Raw genomic sequence first — 21,712 nt, 5'->3', positions numbered from 1 at the left:
TGGAAGCTGAATTCAATACACTAATTAAGAAAGGAGGGTGAATTTTCTGACCAAGTATCACTAGTTTTAAGTCCTCTTGTCTGCTCTGCCATAACTAGGACCAGAGTTTGGTTCAGGCAGTTTTGGGGTTCCTCCTAACAACTTGTTCTCCCCTCCTCCTCCCTATGCCTAAGGTGAAACTTGTGAGGTACTAAGAACTTGGTCCAAGGGGCACCACACAGTCTCTAATATCTGAAAGCAAGAAAAGTATGGGGGCACCTAGAACAAACAATCCTAAAATTTGTATGGAACACAAAAGACCCCAAATAGCTAAAGCAATCCTGAAAAAAAAATGGAAGCATCATATTCTGGATTTCAAGTTATTTTACAAAGCTATAATCATCAAGACAGTATGATACTAGCAGAAAAACAGATAGATCAATGGCACAGAATAGAAAACACAGAAGTGGGCCCACAACCATATGGGAAATTCATCTTCAACAAAGCAGGAAAGAGTATCTAGTGGGAAAAGATAGTATCTTCAACAAATGGTGTTAGAAAAACTGGACAGCAACATGCAGAAGAATGGAACTGGACCACTTTCTTACACCATACACAAAAATAAATTCAAAATGGAGGAAAGAACTAAACGTAAGATAGGAAACCATCAAAATCCCAGAATATATAGGCAGTAACCTCTTTGATCTCGGCCACAGCTTCTTACTAGAAATGTTTCCAAAGGCAAGGGAAACAAAGGCAAACATGAACTATTGGAACTTCATCAAGATAAAAAGCTTCTGCACAGCAAAAGAAACAATCAACTGGGGTGCCTGGGTGGCTCAGTCGGTTAAGCATCCAACTTTGGCTCAGGTCATGATCTCACGGTTCGAGAGTTAGGACCCCACATCAGGCTCTATGCTGACAGCTCAGAGCCTGCTTTGAATTCTGTGTCTCCCTCTCTCTCTGTTCCTCTCTCTCTCTCTCTCTCTCTCTCTCTCTCTCTCTCTCAAAAGTAAATAAAGGTTAAAAAAAAAGAACAATCAACAAACTGAAAGGCAGTCTATGGAATGAGAGAAATATGCAAATGACATATCTGATAAAGAGTTAGTATCCAAAATCTATAAACAACTTATCAAACTCAATACCCAAAAAACAAGCAACCCAGTTAAGAAATGGACAGAAGACATGAATAGATACTTTTCCAAAGAAGACACCCAGATGGATAACAGACACACAAAAAGATGCTCAACATCACTCATTATCAGGGAAATGCAGATCAAAAGAACCATGAGATACCACCTCACACATGTCAGAATGGCTAAAAGAAACAGTAAGTGTTAGCAAGGAGTGGAGAAAGGGGAACATTCTTGCACTGCTGGTGGGAATGCAAACTGGTGCAGCCACTCTGGAGAACAGTATAGAGGTTCCTCAAAAAACTGAAAGTAGAACTACCCTATCCTTAAGCAATTGCACTATTAGTTATTTACCCAAAGGATACAAAAATATAGATTCAAAGGCCTACATGCACCCTGATGTTTATAGCAGCATCATCAACAATGGCCAAACTATGGTGAGAGGCCAAATGTTCATCAACTGATGAATGGATAAAGAGATGTGGTATGCATATATATATATATATATATATATACACACACACATATATACATATATATACACACACACATATATACATATATACATATACATATGTGTACACATATGTGTATATATATACACATATATACACATACACACATATTTACATATACACGTATATGCACATATATATACACACACACACATATATACATATAAAATGGAATATAACTCAGCCATCAAAAATAATAAAATCTTGTTATTTGGAATGATATGGATGGAGCTAGAATGCATTATGCTAAGTGAAATATGTCAATCAGAGAGAGAAAAATACCATATGATTTCACTCATATATGGAACGTAAGAAACAAAACAGATGAACATATGGGAAAGAAGAGAGGTAAACCAACCACAAGATACTCTTAATGATAGAGAACAAACTGTAAGTTGATGGAAGGAGATGTTTAGTAGATGGGTGATGGTATTAAGGAGGGCATTTGTTGGGGTGAGCACTGAGTGTTGTATGTAAGTGATAAATCACTAAATTCTACTCCTGAAACCCATATTGCACTGTATATTAACTAAAATTTAAATTAAAAAAAAAAAGTACGTGGGGGTGAGGGGCGGTTAGTAAGAGCTAAAGATGGATCTGGAAGAAGGACATGGAGAGAGGTGACAGGGTACCTACAGAGCCACTGTCTTTGGGTTGGGAAAGAGGTGGAACTCTGTGCTCCAGCCTATTTGCTCAGCACAGGTAATACCCACGAAGCCACCCCCAACACCACAAACTTCCCACTGTGAAAGGAATTTGCACTACCTCCATGCTCTCACTCTCCTAGTGGTTTACTGACTAGGGGTGGCCCAGCTGGGAGAGTTTGTACTCTGCCAGCAGAAGTCAAGCCGAGAGACTGCGTCCTGAGCCTGTGCCTGATCCTGAGAATGTGAACTACAGGTGCCCAGCAGCTTACACTTAGTGTCCTTGCATACTGGTTTGGGCTGTGATTCAGAAGCATAAACATGTCTCTGATTCCAAGGTTTTATTTTACTGTCACTACACCTGAATGTAGTTTTTCCATGTAGATTTGATAAAGAGAAGACAGAAAGAAAGAAGAAAGAAAGAAGAAAGAAAGAAAGAAAGAAAGAGAAGGAAATCAAAACAAAGTAAAGAAGATGGATTACCAAGAGAAGCTTGGCAAATTGTCTAAACACAGACCAGAGTTCTCACAGGACAGAGCAGTCTCAGAATAAATGAACTGCCTCAGTTTTCACTATTCATTCCTGAGAGAAATATGGCATAGGGACAGTTTTTAAACTCTTATGCTTTAGGCAATATTATCTTTCCCCACCTTTTGCTTAGCAATCCAAGATTGTATATTTTGGAAGCACATTATTCATGACATATTAAAGCAAAGAAATACTAGTGAATTATTCACTGAGAAGTTATTTCCATTTACAATTTTGACCTCAGCTAAAATTCCCAGTATTATAGCAAGTTGCTTGCCATTTTGTCAAAATAAATGAACATTCCTCCCAAGTTTCCAGTAAATAGCATGTGTGAAGGCTGAATTAAATATTCCCAATATTAATTTAACTGCTAACACCATTTTGTAATATTCATTTGTTTTAAGAAATGGTTAATTTTTTAAGAAATGTTTTTTACTATATTCTCATTATTCACTATTTTTCATTATTTTGCTATTTACTATTGCATTTACTGTCTCAAATGATATTTTCCCTTGGGGTTGTATTATAATATTAAGAAGGTACAATTTCTCTAAATGGCTCACTCTAAAACTGGTAATTACAACCCCCCTTTAATTCTTTAAATTCTGGAAATAGCCATTTTATATAAATGGGAAAACCTACCATGTAATTATTGATATTTACTGATACCCTAATAATTATTGTGCTTTGAAAATATTGGCAATTTTGCCTAATTTCTAGCTTAGACAACCAAACAAAATGTTTCTGGGAGGAGGAGCTAGTGCTTTCAGCCCATTGTTTATTTCTGTAGCTTCTTATTTTCACATGATCTCACTTACACTGTGCTCTAACTACATTGAACTACACTGGCAGACCCCAGGATATGGTATGTTCTTTCTTAACATTTTCACATAACTTTTTCTGTGAGGCTTTTCCTCCAACTAATTTCCCCTAGCTAAATCCTCACAGACCTTTGGTTTCAACAAGCCATCACCTCCCCTAAGAATCTTTATTGAATGTCCTTAAGACTGACCTATGTGTCCTTTCTATATGTTCCAGTAACACCTTGTCATTCCCTGGATTTAGACTTATATCAACCTGTCCCCCACCTTCAACCCATAAACTCCTTAATCTCAAGGATTATTACTAGCTTCCCTTTGTATCCCCAGTCTCCAGTTAGTAATGAGTGCTTAATATAAATGCCCTGAATGAATTAGCAACTAGGTGGATCATGAGACTACCTGGAAGTCCCCTAAAGACCTTTCATTCATTTTCCAGGGTCAAGATCTTCCTGTATATTATGAAAGTTAGTTTCCCTTTAGGGAAGGCAAAGTGAAGAACAGACTGGAACTCAAGCTCCCAGAGGAAATGGGGAAAGGTCATTAATTGAATTATTGTTTAATTATCTTGATGTTTAACTAATTTCCATTTTAGTTTAGCAACATTTTAACATCAGTTATAGTGAAGATAAGAAAAATTCAGATTGTTTTCTGATAAATAAATAAAATATTTCTCACAGCTAGTTATTATACTAAGGGAAAAGAAAGGAACAACAGTTTGTATTTATACTTTTTGTTTATTAAAATTTCTTGTAGTTCCCATAAAATGAAGGTATAAAAAATAAAGCACATTTTCTTGCAAAAGAAAAGGAAGACTAAATTATGGTATCAAACAGATGTGGATAATTTATTTTAGTTGTTATAAAATACTGACATTAGAAATAGGTTGTAGCAAAGAATTTTATCTGTTTTAAAAAGAAAAAAAATATTATGTTTCAAAAAATACTGCAAATACTGCATCATCTTACCCATTATTTTTTTTAAGTTCACATTAACCTGAGATAGATTTATATGAAAATTTTAGAAAATTTCTCCTTTTTAATGTTGAAAATATTTTTAGGTTTACTTTAGAATTCCAGCTGTCAAAATGATCTTCAATTAAATCATCTTGGTAGCAACAATGATTAACATTGAACATGTCAACTCAAACACATCAAGCTAAAAGTGAGAGCAAATTTGCATCTTGTCCTTAGACTTGGAAGACATAAATTCCACCAATTTGTAGTCTGGTTCAGGTGAGGTCATTTATTGTATGGGTCACATTTTTAAGAAGAGCTATTTAAAAAACATTTTGTATGACACCAAAAAGCCACACAACCCTTCTACGCCAGCACCTCCAGTGTTGGGGACTAGGAAAGGGAAGGGGGCTGGAGTGATGGCATTTCAGTAGCCAAAGGGAATAAGGGATGGCAGTGGAAAGAACGCTAAGAGGAGTTTCCTGAATTCAGAAATTCATGGGTTCTTGCTGGAGCCAAAGACTCCCCCAGCCTGAGCAGCCCCAGGACCCAGGGCCAGCTCTGCAGGGAGAGCCATTGTCTGCCAGCTTCTTATGGATGCAGAGCTCTTCCCACATCACTGCTGACAAGGTTCTGCTCAAGCCCATAGCATAGTGGTCCTTCCCCGCTGGTGGAAATTGCACATTTCAGGAGAAATGATGTTTGTTTCTTCTACCTCATCTTCTCGCCATCTCACCTGGTTTCTGGAGCCACTCGTGACCTCCTAAGGCTGGGAGTCTTCTTGAGATTTCACCCTCTTTGCCATTACCTGACATTTTAAGTTCTGCTTTGGGGGATATGCAGTGGAGACAAGGGCTGAGATCAAGATATTGACCCAAAAGAGCAATTTCTCTTTCTCCTTGGGTTCCATCTACAGCCTTAGATACCCTTTGAAAACTACCTGGGAGTTTTCAAACACAGACAGCAGGGGCTAATGGCATTCCTGGAGAAAATAGATCTGGAGTAGAACAGGCATTATTCATCTAGGCTTCTGCAAATTTGCAGATAAACTCAGTCCATCAGCCTCAGCAGTGAGATGGATTAGCATGAGCTAGGAGGTTAGAGACAGGGATGATGGAGGGAAAAGGCATATTTGAAAAATGCTGACAGGACTTATCTACTAGCTCTGGAATCCCTCCCACCCACCAGGCTGCCCTTGGCCCTCCGCTTCTACTACTCAATGCTCATTAGTGACTTCCTGACTTTGGGGAGACACCCATGGGGTCAAGTTGCGTTGAGTGGGCAAGAGGAGGGGAGGTGGAGGGTGGGCACCAAGTAAAGGAGGCAAGAGGAGGGGATTGACTGGGATTTTAGCTGGGGACCCATGGTCACTGGGGTGCTTGAAAGTTTGGCAGGGGACTGTCCTGGCAGCAGCTACTAATTGCTGGGGGAGTGAGCAAGTGTGGGGAGGGGAGGGAATATTGAAAGAGACTGGGTTCCACTGCTTTAGTTTTGAGAGACCTGGTGAAATAAAATCCAATGACTTTGAGAGCTTCCTATGTATAAGAAGGGTTATAGGTGCTGAGAGGGAATAAAAGAGGGATACACATAATTTCTGGTCCCTTTCCTATCTCTTCCCTAGACTGGTTGCCCATGTGTTCCTATCTGAGGGGTGCAAGGAGCCCATGGGCAATGGGCAATTGTTGTCCAGGGTGCAGAGGCAAAGATTACAGGCTTTCTGTATTCACACCCCACTCCCCTCCAGCAAAGCACCTCCAGTGGGCCTCCTGCCTCTCCTCACTTCTCTTCTTACAGAATGCTCCAGACACATTGATACCAAGTAAAAGGGGACCTTTAGTGCCCTTCCAGAATTTCCAGTGGCTCCCAATTGATGGGCTGGGGGAGGGGGGAGGACAAAACCTCAAGAAATGACCGGCCATCATGGCAGGAAGGGAGGCAACCCACATCTGGAGTCCTAGAGAATGTGCTGTGAGGAGAGTGCTTCAGTCAGAGCCTAAGCTACAGGCTAACCTGCCAACCAGCCATCTTCCACTCAAAGTGCTGCCGGCAAAGTCCCCTTCCCACCCTCCATGCCAGCCTACACTTGTAACCACAGGGTGGCAGTGGGAGGCAGAAGAAGGAAGAATGGATACAGGGACAGAAATGTCCAGTAAATTCAAGCCAAGACTGACAGATGGGATCAATAAGGCGAGCCAGTCTTAGCACCCTATAGAGTCCAATAGATCAAGACACAGAGTCAACAGAGACAGTGGGCAGTGGAACAGACAGGGAGACATACCCAGAGACAAAAGAGAGGAAAAAGAGGAATATCCAGAGAGCAGAATGAAAGATCAAAGACAGATACAAAGTGACACCCAGAAGCCAGAGATATTAGAGACAGACACTGTCTCAGAGACAAGAGTTAGACCCAGGCTCAGGGGGTCTGAAAGCCATACACCCAGAGCCAAAGATAGATCCATCAACATGAGGCCAGGGCTGAGGAAATAGCCAGGGAAGTGCACACAGAGAGGGAGGGAAAGGCAGACAGAGAAGGAAAAGGAGGTGGTGGGGACCACAGGGGGAGGCAGTGAGAAGGGACAGATAGAGGTTGCAAAAGGTGGGATGCAGAATCTGCAGAGTCAAGGATTCTGCTGACCTCTCAGAGACAATTTAGGGTATAGGGGACCTATCTGGGATGTAATTTCGGGTATGGGGGGGGATTTCAACACTGTCAAGTAGAGGCAGTAGTGCCCCTTCTTCCTGAGACTAATGGCTTCTTGGGTCCATCATTTGTGTATTCAGTCCAGACTCTAAGTAGGCTCCATCTTCTCCATCTCTGATAAGTCTTGCTTCAGTTTGAAGATTAATGTTATGGGAAGGAGGAGGTACCTTCCTTTGGTCACTATTCCAGGGTCTTGGAAGCTCTATGTTTTGAATGCCTAGAGCAGGAAGCTCTCTAGGCAAGGACTGTATCTTTTTCTTTATTCCTCCAGCACCATGCTCAATGCATATTCAGTTAGAATGTGCTATGAATACTGAGAGATTGTCTCAGGAAATACCTCCTAGTGAATCTTAAGCCAATTCTCTTTTAGTTTTATTCATACAGTGATGGGAAACATAGGTGAGGCAGTAGGATAAATGGTGTTGGTAGAGGAACCTAGTAGGAGATTTTGGAAGAGATGGCTGGGGAGGGTGCTTCTATCCTTGTTTAAAGGACTCCTGAGTGTTCTCTTTAGCTGGATATAGAACTGGCCTCCAAATCACCACAGGCTGACTCCAAGTAGCTCCCTACACTCTCCTCCTGCCAACCAGGACCTCCTCCATACCCCGGACCCCAGGAAGCTTTCTTACTTCTAAATTCACATCTTGCTGTCACAAAGTCCTGAACAAAGTCCCATTTAAGTCCTCACTCCACCCACTTACCCAGACAGGATCCCATTAGTCTTCCATTGCCCACCTCCAGCTTTCCTCCAGGATTCCAGCTAAGCCACGTCCATCATCTCCCATCCTTTCCTTGCCCTGGCCTTAGCAAGATAGGAACCCCAGAAGCCACACCTCCCTAGGGTCCTGCCTCCCCAGGGCCCCACCTCCTGAGGGCCCCAACTGTCTGACACTCTCTAAGCTCCACTCCAACTCCTGACTCTGCTTGGCCAACCTCCTTACCTGTCCCTCGGTTTGACTTGCACTTTCTACTCAGGTCTCTCTCCTCTGAGGTAGGAAAAGACCATGGGTAAGTGATTTCTCCTTTTTGAGGTTAGAAATAAAACTGAGACAGAGCCAGAGAGGAAGAAGGCTGGGCATGAAGTGCACCTGGATGTCCAAGCCCTGTAGGATTTGAACAGGAGGTATTTCACTGGCACCATAAATAGACTGTGGATTGGGGTTGCAGACCAGAGGCCCTGCAAGTTGGGAAGGGCAGGTAGGTTTGCAGGGGTCACAGTAATTTGGTCCTCCACACCAGAGAAATTATCAGCTCTGTTGAGGAAAATATGAAGCAGGAGAGGTTATTCCTTGGCACTTCTCCAGCATCCTTCCCACCTCTTTTCCCTGCCCTCCTTCCTGGCCTTTCCTTATTGGCTCAATACAGAATTTGCTTTATTCATCTTTGTCTTTCCCACAGGGCTCAGCACATAGTGTGCTTAGACATGTTCTTTGAATTAATGAAGATTCTTCCACCTGGCTTTTCTTTCCTCTTTCATGTTTTGCCACACTTTCTCACTGGAGATTCTGAAAGTGTGTCACATCTTCTTAGGGAGGACATTGGTGTGGAATCTGCAGAATAGCAGGTCCAGTTTGATACAGTGGTGCCCCCACCATCAGAAAGAATTTGAGGGTCTTCTTTCTCCATGCTCAAGGAGCTAGATATCTATTTTTACAGCTGCTGAAGGTATCTCCTTGCTTTTCTTATCAAATTTTAAAAAGTTGTGGTGGGGATTGATTAGAGTCTAGTTCAAGCTGTAGAAAAAGATTACCAAGTTCCTCAGAGTGTGGCTGCCTAGTGGTCTTTAGAAGCACTGGGTCTGCAAGAGGCAGTTTGCTGTTATCACAAAATATATTTGTAACTCTTTAAATTTAAAGGTCCTTGGAGTATTAAACTGTTCTCAACCCTCTTCCCTTCCCCACCGCCATGTATACTGTGGGCTGTACCCCAATACTAGAAGCCCAGACAACACTTATCTATGCATGACACCCGTTTTATTGATTATATATGGCAAATGTTTATTCCTAAATTGTCTTTATCTTGCCCTCTAGCAGTTCTTGGGTAACTTCTCTACATTTTCAATTGACAAATGTTACATGCTTCCGGAAGACAGATTCACTGTAACCTTAATTTAAGCAAAATTATGTGGAAAGGACAATTTCTTTCACTAAGTATATCCTGAATTCATAAATATGAGCTGGGATTGTATTCTTTTGATTTATCGGCATCCCTTTTTTCTTTCAGTATCATAGAAATTGCAAAGCAGAGTAGGGATTGGAAATAATGAGGGAAGAAGGATAATGATTGTCCCTTAAAAAGTGGTGGTTGAAGCTCTTTGTGGTAGATTATGTTGCCATCTGAGTGGGGCAGATGGGTCTTGGTGGAGAAGTCATATGGATCTATATTTGGATAAGAAATCAGGACTTTGAAGCATGATACAGCTTTCAAATGACTTAGATGATCTGGTGTCTTTCCTGCAACAAAACAAAATGAAACAGTTAACTTTCAAAGGGAACAGGTGGTAGTGTAGAGCATCTACCTAGAGTCTATAGAGGAAAAAGAGCACAGTCTGGTGAGAGTGAACAGAGAAAAATACAGCCTGGTACTTACACAGGAAACAGAAGGACACATTTAAAGATATGAAAGATGATAACCAGCGACATAGTTGGCCTTTCCTAAGCTACCTTGTGTGCAGTGTAGTACTCTGGGTGTGTGTTGGGAGAAGGTCCATGGAAGATGGAGCCATAGGCTCTGACCGCGCACAACTGCTAGACTAAAAGTGGAGACAGGGTATTGGTGATACATGGGACCAATGGATGGACTTCTAGATTCTCTTTTTACAAGGCAAGGAAGGATTTTGGGGGGAAAGAAGCATAGCTCTTTATCAAAACTTCTTGGAAAAAATATGAGAAAATCAGTGTTTACTGTAGACAAAAACTATGTTACAGTTGTAGTTTGGAAAATAATGTAGTGAGACACTTGGACTTCCTTCTAGTGCTTTGTCCTGAGGACTTTTCTTAGGTATTCTGTTTGACAGGATTCAGGGTTGAGAAAAGGCAGTAGAGAATCATAGGGGAATATAGAGAAGTAATTGATTTTCACTGTTGACATTGATGTATCATATCACTTTCTAATCCCTTAATGGCACACATTTCCTGACTTTCTGTTTATCATTTGAAAAATCTAATTCTGATTCTTCCTGGTAGCCCATCTAGTTTCTGAATAACTCTAGAAGCAGAAGTTCAGATTTTTCTGATTTGTCAAGTTGATCATCTTGTTTTAGTGTGATTGAAATATTAGGAATTTCCAAAACTGGATTATGACTGAAACTAAACCTGTCAATGTGTCAAATCGTGAATGAGGAATGTTGCATTTAACTGTGTCTTCTCCAGAGTTATCCAAAAGGGACTAAAAAAAGTACTTTGTTCACAACCATCCCAGAATGATACTACATAATATGGAGTCTATACAGCCTCTAGAGAAGCTCTGGCTATCTGCTTGTTTACCTAAATAATGGTGCAATGATACTAGTAAAGTATGTGTATGTAACAGGGACTTCTTGGTATTGTAAGAAGGAAGCAAACATGTTTTGCTCTACATCTACATAAATTTTGGTCTATATTTGGCTGGATGGATATGGTTTACATACAACTGGTGTGAAGCATGTTAGTTTGCATCAGGATGGGTTTTCAGTGACTTGGAATTCAGCCTCTGCCAGACTGGAATGGGATTTGAGAGGTGCAAGCTGGGGTTGTAGAGTAAGTAGGTAGGTGAGTTGGAGGAGGTGGATGTGTTTCCTCTTGGTGTAATGAGCAGAATGTTTGGAGGCTGCCATGCTTTCAAGTTTAAGACTTGGTTGCACCTAGTAATATTTACTTGAAGAATTAGGGTTTCCAGCCTCACTGAGAAAAGATGAAGCCAATTCTAACCTAAGTAGCTTTTATTTTAGAAAGGGAGACAAAGGCTTCTTCCCAGTAACTTGAAAACAGAATATAGTAGAAAGTAAGATCACAGGTGGGAGGATGCCTGGTAAATGATCCATTTGGTGAGGTTGTTCTCAGAAGACTCCTGGGAATAAGTTTGGATATTTATTTTCTTTAGTATGAGCTGAATTTGGTTACATCAGCTTTCTTTTCAACCTTTCAAGGAAGCTATCTGTCATATACTTCTCTTTTCCTAGGCGAGAAGATACAATTTTATTACTACTGCAATGGTTTCTCTCTCTTTTCCTTTTCTGCACAAAGACTGGGAATTATTATCATTCATATTATCATCATTATTATCACATCCTAGTATCTAGATCTGTATTAATATCTTTTGCAATTATTTAACTGGATCTGTCTAGTTGGGCAAACTGGATTTACTTGTTCATATAGTCATGGGGTTTATTTTGTGTCTTTGGTGGGAGGCATGAAAGGACGGCCTAAAAGAGACTCTATTTATTGGATTATGGCCCAAGCAGAAGATGTAGCTTGAAATGATGTTTTCCTAGGAAACAGTTATACATAATGCCAAGATGGGGTAATTTCCCCCTGTTCCATGTGGCCTTCCCAGGCTGACCCAGAGTGTACAGAAGATACTCACTAGTTTTGCCAACACCAGAAAATGAGGTTATTACTATTGTTATCTTCATCAACTACAAAGCTATCTGGAATCTTGACATGCATTTGCTGTGACTCCTCATTTCTGAGTAGGAATACCCTTCCTTGTTAATAATTTATGTATCTTTTACTTATCTTGGCAAGTGGAGAAGTGTTTATGAAATTCTCTTAACTGTAAATTCCCAGAGAGGAGAATTCTCTATTTGCTACCATTGTCTTACAGTGTGTGTAACTGAGTGTGTGATGATTTTGGGATAATGGTGGTACTGTTGATAATTTAGGAGAAGAAAAATGTTGCTTTTTCTTGAGTTATTTTGCACAAAGAATCAGTGTGGTGCCTGAAGTTTCTAATTTGGAATTTTCCTTTGTTAACATTTATATTTAGTTGAATTTGACGTTGAATAGATTCAATCCAGTCTTTCTCACTTAGAAACTTTTTGTGGTTTCTACTTGAGGGACAATCCAATTTCTCACTTTAGATCCAACCCGAAGTTGATACCAATCTGGGTAGTTATTTATAGAGAGTACAGAAAAAATGGTAGCCAATGCAGATTTTTTTTTTCCTGGGAGATTACAAGGACATTTTACGGATACTTCCCTATCCTTCTGAAACAAGTGCAATCTTATTCTACACACCATTCAATCATTTGACTATTGTCCCACTCCTCCCTTCTGAAGGCCAACCTTAGTTTTTACAGTTTGAGTATCGTGTCATGTTGCCTAATGACAAAGCATTGGGGGAATTATTTTCTAAATAATGTAAAGCAGTGAAAATAATAAAAATCTGTGTTGTCTGTTCAGTTGTCACACATCAAGATGATAACAGTGGAGTAAATCATAAATATGACAGACATTGTACTTTATCTCAGCTGACTTAGGTTACTGCCTTTGTACTTTCACTGTGTTGTGGTGAAAGACTTGGACCTTAGTTCTTGTGTCAGATCTCTGACATCACCAAACTGGGCTGTAGATCCTGGGGTACTTCTTGGCTATCACCCATTAACTCCTTGCGCCTCAGACTTCATTTGGGGTAGGAAAGGGAAGCTGCAAGCATCATCAGGCAGAAGCTCTGCTCATGGGAACGACCTCACCACCACCCTGACTGTATATTCTTGTGCAAAGTTCTAGGTCAGTGAGTTATACCACTGGGCATTAATGAGGGGGTGAAGGGGTGAGGGGAGAGCAGAGGGCAGGGAGAGCATACTGGTGAGATTAGATATCTTTCTGTAGGTGTGCCCAGTGAAGCTCAGGGAAGGAGGGTCATGTTGAAAAAAAGTTGGAAAGAATGTGTTCTAAGTAAGGAGGGAAAGTCTATGTGAGGGCTATGTTAATGCCAGCAAAATGTGCATTTGTAGGGAATTATTTGTCCTGTTCAAGCTGGAGACACAGAAAAAGTTATTAGTAGGAGTAAATTGTAAAACAACAGTGAAAAAGATTTAGAAATACAGTCTTATAATATTATAAGTTTGGATTTAGTAAAGAGCAGAAAAATGCAAGTTTGGTTGGAAGTGTGCGTGTGTGTGTGTGTGTGTGTGTGTGTGTGTGTGTGTGTGTTTAAGACTTGAGAAAAATGTCTTTTTCCAGAAGGAGGGTAGAGAGAACTCACACTTCAGTTATCTGGTGTATGTAGTGATCAGGAAGAATGTGATTTAGGGTTTTGTTTTACTTTAAGGACAGCACTCTGATGGCTACTGGGTGAATCTGAGTGAGAGCTGAGAGGATCTCATTGTTTAGAGTTACTAATTTTATGGACCAGGAGGGTGGACCAGGGAGTATGGCAGGAGACTGGCCCTGGATATGCAGTATTTGTAAACCATAAGAATCTACTAGGTAGGGATCTAGTGTAGACAAAGTGCCAAGTGTCTAAGTGATTTCCTGTCAGCTTAATTGAATTGAGGGCTAGGTTAGTGATCCCCAAATATATGAAACCAATGATTTCAGTTAAAAATCTTACATTCGTTATTAATTTTTATTCAATATCCATGATTAAACCTAGGATCCTTGGAGGCTGCTCTGTCATTCCCCTGTTTCTGGACATATTTGGATTTTCCTCCTTCTGAAACTAAAATAGAAAGACAAACCTTTATCTTCTTTGTTGATCTTCCTATGCTAATACCATGTACATAATATCCATTATTCCTTATCTCATGCCCATAATAACTTTAAAAAATAGTGAGGAGATCCAAAAATATGCAAAGAGTCTGTACCAATGCCTGATGCCTTTGTGCTCATGTTCTACATTGCTCTAGGTGCTGTGAGCTCAGAGCTGGTCACAGACATGGGTTACATTAGGGAACACTAATGCCCATTTTTATATTATACTAGGTCAGGTCTCTGGTTGTCAACAATAGCCAAGACATAATAATCAATCTGATATCGCTGAAGTCATTTTTTCCCAACACCACCCTGAAGTTTCAGGTCTGGAATTGAGTTAATCACATTTTAGAGTTACTGGCAAACTGACATTTTTCTAGTACTGGTTCTTCTGGTTTAAGGATGAAGAGGAGATTGCCATTATCTGACAAATATTTACATTTTGCTCCCCTTTGGCAGCCAAATCGTGGAGCAAATGGCCAAGTGAATTAGAAAGAATAAAACGATGTTTTGTTAAACCATCTCCTTTAAACTGGAACCATCTGTCTTCCTACCCTCCTTTATCCCATTTGGGACAGTCCTGTTTTACAGATGTTTCCCAATGGTGTATGCTGGTGTATGCTGGCCATCAATGATAGCTGAGGTTTGGGAAGGCCAAGACTGGTGGTGTTATGTTGTCAGGGAAATTGCAACCATCTTTCTGCCATTGGGCTCCCATTTTAGAAAATGTCCACTCGCCACCCCCATCTTCCTTTGCACAATGAGAACCAAGGTTTCATTTTCTTCTCTAGCACTCCCTAAGTGCACTGAAGGTGGTTTATTTCTTATTAAGAATGAGGCTGTAACTAGAAAATATTTGGAATAGAATGATCAAAGAATAGGATGATTGAAGAAATCTCAGGAGAGTGACTTATATTTGGCCTCTAGAGATATATTACCTATATTTCCACTAAAAGCCAAGCAAAAGGGAATGGACTAATGTTGTGGGCAGGAATTACAACTAGCTGTAAAATCATCTCTAGGAAACTACTGAATTAGGTATAGGGATGCTTCAGAATCTTTCTTGGCATCTACAAGGATGGCCTGAAGACATTTTTACCCTAGATTAGGTTTGATTTTAGCAGGGCATGGTTTAGATGGAGCTTTCAGGTTTAATGATCCCAGTGCTTCTAACTCTGGCCCATCAGTATCTACTTGGGAAGAAAGTGGATACATCAGCATAGGGTGACCTGGGCACAAAGATAAGAACTGGCTCAAATACTCCTTTACTAACCATGTCAGTCTTGACTCTTTATGGAGGTAGGGTGCTGCAAGAGAAAAATTATGGTCTTTGAAGTAACAAAGAACCAAATTCAAATTCAAGCTTTTCTACATACTGGCTATATGAGCCTGGGACTGTTGTCCAACCTCTCAGTCTGTAAGGTGGAATAATAACTATTATTTCATTGGGTTGTTATGAGTATTAAATAAAATAGCATATGTGCATTACTTGCAGCTCAACAAAAACTGGGTCTCTTTGGTCCCCCTCAATGTTTCCCTAAATCTTGCACATATACCTGGTACTCCTATTTTCCAGATACCATTTTTCTCTGCTTCCTGAATCTGTACGTGTTTCCCAATGACTCTAGATTTGAAGTCTAGGGCCCTGGTTTATTAGTTTGTTTTCATCCCACAAAATGGCAGTAAGGATATGGAATTTTTAAAACTGTGGTAACATGAGCCACTTTTGGTGCTCCAGGCATTTTTACTTCTGACAATTTTGGTTATAAATCAAAACCAAGAGAGTTCTATCTTCCCACCCACTCCTCTGGTCTAAAGTTCCTGATTTGGGGCTGGATAATTCAGGGTGGGATTCAGCTCCAATCAAGTGTAATGTCAAGCTTCTTTATAAAGGGCATTCAGGGAAAAATAATGAGGATATCTTTTCTCTTTCCAAAAAAAAAAATCCTACTTCTTGGAGTCTTAAGATGTAATAGTCAATCAACATAACTATATATTCATTTTCTATGTCTTAAATGTCTCTTTTGGTTGCTTGGTACAAATATGAGCAGATCCTTGTCTGAGTAGTGAGAATTGGAGGTGGGAGTGTGGAATTCAGAAGGAGGAAATGTATGGATCCTGTCCCTTCTGGAAGCTTTTAGACATTAAAGGAATTTAAATGACAAACCCAGGATACCAGCTAACAGAAAATTAGTTTCAGCTGAAAATTAGTTTCAGCTAAGTGTCAGTATGGGCACTAAGTTCTGGCAGGCAGATAGGAAGGGTTTGGAGATGGGGACCAGTCAGGATGGCTTAGGAAAGGCGTCTCAACTGTGGGTGGAAAGGTTGTAAAATAGAGTTGGGAAGAGCCAGAAGGTCAAGACTGGACAGAAAGGAGTGAGGAGGGTATCCTTGGCAGGGCAGGTACTTACTCAGGCCAGAGGCTCATCCCAGGAAGGGTAAGTCAGGATTCGAGAAGCTGAGTTAGGAAAGGGGTCTGAAGGAAGGGGGAGAATTAGGGTGGGGCTCTGACAGCTGGGTCAGAGGGTCTGGACTGAATATAAACTATTGGAATAATTGCAGATTATTTCACAGAGAAAGGGCATTTTTGGACATGGCATTTGAGGATGATGTTTCTCTGTGTTGTTATAAACTCCATTTGTGGTAGGCTCTTTCAGGATTCCCAGTCATGGATTTGCCTTCTCTTCTGTAAGTTTGCTTGTTCATCTGTTTGTTCTGCCTGTTTCTGTTGGAGTCATAAAATATGATTATTTAATTCCCAGATGTTCTTTGGGTTGATTCTCTGGTATCTTCATATTTTGTCTGTAGCCCACTGTCCCTCATCTTCAGTAAAAGTAAAAAAGCACAAGGACCACCCTGCACAACAAAGTTGAGGGGAACAGAAATTATCAAAAGCCTTACTCCTCTCCCACCCTACCATTCAGGTGGTCCTCCTCTGGGATTCTGGATCATGGTCCACTGATGGACTTCAGGAGAGTGTAGGACATTATTTCAAGGTGACCAACATCAGAGGGCTCTGTGATTCAACAAATGTTAAGAACCACTGTTGTGTCTTTCTTGGGAGGTAGGTGACTGTGGATGGTTCCCCAGAGAGACAAACATGGTACAAACATCCTTAGTGCTCAGTAATGAGCCTCCAGAGACAGAGGAAGGAGATGAAGGAGAAAGAGGATTTGGGAAAAGGGAAATGGGTTCAGAGGGAACTGGTGAGAGGGGTGCCCCATCTTCCCTTGTTTTCCAGCCTCTTTCTAGCAGGCATTCCTTCTCTGTATTCTCTATACCTGATAATTACAGATTTTGATCCTCCTTCAGTGTAAATCTGTTGAGTGCCTGCCATTTATCAGGTTCTGAACCAGTTCCTCTCACAACATCACCTCATGCAATTCCTTTGTTGAACCTGAAGTGCACAGAGTGGAGTCCACCCTTCCTCAGTCATGGCTGTTTGCACCATTGCTTTCTGTAAGGCCCTGTATCAATGCATGCTATCTCCCCTTTCATCTGGATCTCTATTATCATTTCCCACCTTTAGTGGAGGTACTTGCTTTAGTGTATTTAATAAATACTGTTCTGGTCCATGCTCTACATGTGCATTTAGATACATTCATCCACTCAACAAATACACAATATTGACTATGTGTCAGGTACAGTTGTAGATGCATGGAATATAGCCAGAAGCAAAAAAAAATGTGTTTCATGGGGCTTATATTCTTTTAGAGTGAAAAATCATGGCCAAATAACTAAAACATATACTACCTTAAATGGTGATAAGTGCTGGGAGGAGGGGAAGGACAGAGGAATAAGATATGTTGTGGGTAGTTGGGGGGATTGAATTTTTTATGGAGTAATTGATGAAAGCTGAGCTATATGTATGCTATGTCATCAAATGCAGTAAGGAAGCATCCATGTGGATATCTGGGTCCCAAGTGGTACAGTTATAGGGGACAGCCAATACAAAAGCCCTAATGTAAGGTCTTACCTGGTATGTTAGGAGGCCAGAATGGTTAGAGGCCAGAGGTTAGAAAAAAATAACTGAAAAGAGAGAGAAGCAGAGGCTGAGAGTTACCAACATCAGTGACAAATACTCTTGGACTTTGTAGTCCATTGTAAATGCAGACTTTGGCTTCTAATCTGAATGGAAATGGAAACCTGTGGGAGACTGTGATTAGAGGAATGTTGTAACATTTTTAACAGATATCCTTGACAAATATATGGCATTTTTTGCCTGTTTTTAAATGTAGATAAATGACATTGTGCTATACACCTCATATGCTTCAATTACATTACCTAACATTGTTTCTGAGATTTACCCATGTTGCTGCTTGTAAATCTACTTTATTATTCCTGACTGTTGTGTAGTATTTCATTGTGTGCATATGGCACATTTTACTTATATATTCCACTAGTAACAGATACTGGCATAGCTCCAACTTCTTGCTACCACCGTAGTACTGTGATGAACATGCTCGTATGGGCCTCCTTATGGATTCAGGAGAGTTTCCTTGGAGTGTTTACCTCGGAGAAGGATTGTGGGGTAGGAGGGTGTGTGCATCTTAATTCCACCAAGGCTATGCTTCAGGATAGTGGCCCCAGTTACACTGCCCTAAGGAGTGCATCATGATTTATATTTTCTCATCCAATTTTCATGTTTATCCAGCAAAGGAAGTGAAGTTAATTTTTCTTGTGGATGAGGAAACTGAAGCTTAAGCAAATTATGCTAGTTTGTATAGTGAAGTAGAAGAGCCAGCACTCAAATCCAAAATTTCTGACATAATATTCATTGTTCTTACCAATACAGTGCTGACCACTGCCTCTTCTGGAAATAAGATGAGGCAACCACAGGGAAAGATTTTATTATTACTATTACTATTATTACTACTACTATTATTATTATTATTATTATTATTATTATTATTATATTTGAGCCTCACATATTTTTATATCTGGTCTAACTTAGTAAGCCTAGGACACCATACAGTTTAGCACCAGCATGTATGAGAGTGTCTAATTAGAGTCCTTAGCATTTCAAGGAAAATTAAACGGAAAAAAAAGTTTTCCTTGGTTCATGATGGCTATCAAACAGGCTTGAGTTTCAATGGATGATGTTGATGCCAGTTATTTAGAAAGGCTAATTGTTTTTCAATGTTTGGGGACTTTAGATAAGAATCCAACATTAAATATTAGATAGATATATTATATTATATTATATTATGTACATATTGTATGCTAGGCACTGAGCTAAGTACTTTATAAGCATCATTTCTCTTACTCCTCACAAGTACCCTATGAAGTAGTTACTTTTACTCCCATTTGACTGTTGTAGAAACTAAGTCCCAGATAGGTGAACTAATTTGCCCAGAGTTATCAGGTGTGAGGTTGAGTTGCAAGTTGAACCTGAGCAGAGCTTTACTCCTGCAGAGCTTTACCCCGAGCTACTAAACTGTGCCACCTTCTTGTGAAGAAAGCTTTTAAAATCTCTTGTTGAAATTTAGGACAATGTCTTGTCAGCTGGGGTGGTTTAGACCAGTCATGGGAAGTACAGTATTAGTTGGGCAAGAGTGTCTAGAGAGGATCTGAAGTTTGAAAATGTCGCCGGGTGTCTTCATTATGCCTCCCTGTGTCCCCCAAACTGAGAACCTCTGTGTTAGGACATCCCATCTATATTATAGGGCCTGAGTGTGATGCCTTCAAAAAAGTAGGTAATCTCTAACTGGGCATGGGTGTTTGGTTGCCTGTAACCCCCAGCTGCCTTTTATTTTTAAAACAGTGTCCTCAAAGCCAAGCATTCATTATCATCAATGTGTGGCTCATCACTGGTGGTTTTCTCTCCACAGCTTTTGTTTTGATTGTCATCTTCAAGGAATAAAGTACCATTTATATGTTTACCTGAGCCATGTTTATAAAGGTTGCTTGACTACAAAGTATGTATTTCAAAGTCAAGTAGACAGGAATTCTGCATTATGTGCTCTTTTGGGTTTCTCTTCTCTGTACATTTGTTCAACAAATACTTATTAAGCACCTAAGTCACAGTCTGATGGAGGAGACAGGCAGTTGACTGGAATTTTGCTACATTAAGATAAATGGCACGTGGGATAATCCCGGTGCTATGAGAGCACATAAAAAGGGCGGCTTAAGTGTCAGGGGAGGCTTTCTGAGACAGCAACTTTTGAGCCAAGAACTGAAAGAAAAGTGGGGGTTAGTTATGTGAAGGGGCCTAGAAACCATTAGAGGCAGGGGGATAGGGTGAGTATAGAATTTCACAGCTGGAGCAGGAACTGGGCAGGGGATGAGGCTGGAAGAATCAGCACAGATCAGATGATGAAGGAAGGATTATGAAGGAAGGACAGTGGGAACCACTGAAGGGTTTAAAGCCTGGGGGTCGGTGGGGGACACACCAGTCACATTTATAGTGTAGAAAGGTTCCATGAGTGAAGAATTTACTCCTTATCTATCTTATCTATCTCATATGCTTGTTGGTAAATCACAACATTGGAACTGGTGGGTGGAAAATAAAGAGTCTAGATGGATTTGTAGACAGAAGGTCTGACTCATAACCCAAGGTTCCTTTTAAGCATCTAAAAGGAACACTTTTCAAATATGACTTGTTCCTTCCTTCTTTAAAAACATCTGTCAACCTTTTCTAAAATTCTCTCAAAACCAAAGCTTGAGTTGAGAGGAGAGTGGAGCTGCAAACTTTGTTTTCTATGTTCTCCACTACGCATTTCTGGGGCATTGCTGTGAATTGTTCACCCAAAACCTTGCTCCCCTTGAAGAGGGGCCTATTTGAATAGCAGCTAGGGAGGAGGAGGAAGGAGGAACCACATGCAGGGCTTGTTGACATATTCAGAAAATAGTTTGAGCCAGTTAAAAATAACTCCTGTAGGGGCACCTGGGTGGCTCAGTTGGTTGAGAGTCTGTCTCTTAATCTTGGCTCAGATCTTAATCTCAACGTTTTGCAAGCCCATGTTGGGTCTCACACAGACACTGGACATGGAGACAACTTGAAAAACAAAAACAAAAACAAACAAGCAAACAAAAATTCCTTGTGCAAAATTAATAGGGATTTACAAGTGAGTGTTTTAATACAAGCTCACAGAGCAGGGCAGGGTCTCCCAGCAGCTGGTAGCTGACATCGCAGATGGCTGGTGCAGGGTGTTTACATAGCACAAGGTGAGCAGAAGTGAGCTCACCTTCTCTCCTGGAATCCACAGAGGGAGAAGACAGAAGGAATTGTCTTGGTTGTGAGCTACTGAGCTAGGAGACTTATTTCTTTTCTTGCTGCCCACTGCACTCTCATAACTGTGGGCATGAAAGTTGTAGTTAATTTTTGTCTGGTTGCTTTGGGTGAGGTTTCTTGAATGTCAGGATTCATAAAATGGCTTTTCTAGTTTTGCAGGGTCTGATCTCACAACAATGAGATCATGACCTGAGACAAATTCAAGAGTCAGACACTTAACTGACTGAGCCATCCAGGCCACCCAATAAATAAACATTTTAAAAAAATGATTCTGTAATTGTAACAAAGCCCTCTAGTCTGTGAATTAATGTGTCTTAACTCATGCTTAAGCACTACACCAATGTCTCATGTGTAAATTATTGCACAACAAATTCATACCTTGCTTTGTGTCTTACAGTTTAATTAGTACATGGAACTACATACTAGTGGAAACCAATTGGATTATATCATGTAGTTCATTTAAAAAAAGCATGTTGGGAGGTATTTTGCACTTTTTTTGGGGGGAAAGCAAAGTTGATTTTTCTATGATG

General features: G+C 40.4%; 1 protein-coding gene across 6 annotated transcripts in view; it reads left to right on the top strand.

Moving 5' to 3' along the window:
- Positions 1-3,517: 3,517 nt before the first annotated feature.
- LOC113592989 (cationic amino acid transporter 3-like) overlaps positions 3,518-21,712 on the top strand; it is a 279,152-nt gene continuing 260,957 nt past the window's right edge. For all 6 annotated transcript variants that reach the window (XM_053225960.1, XM_053225963.1, XM_053225962.1 and 3 more), the window contains exon 1: positions 3,518-8,282. The gene's annotated coding sequence lies outside the window, so the exon portion shown is untranslated. The remainder of the gene's footprint in view (positions 8,283-21,712) is intronic.

Source organism: Acinonyx jubatus, chromosome B4, assembly GCF_027475565.1.
Source record: "Acinonyx jubatus isolate Ajub_Pintada_27869175 chromosome B4, VMU_Ajub_asm_v1.0, whole genome shotgun sequence".
Classification (NCBI taxonomy): domain Eukaryota; kingdom Metazoa; phylum Chordata; class Mammalia; order Carnivora; family Felidae; genus Acinonyx; species Acinonyx jubatus.
The sequence above is the reverse complement of the archived record's forward strand: the minus strand, read 5'-3'. Positions and strand labels throughout refer to the sequence as shown.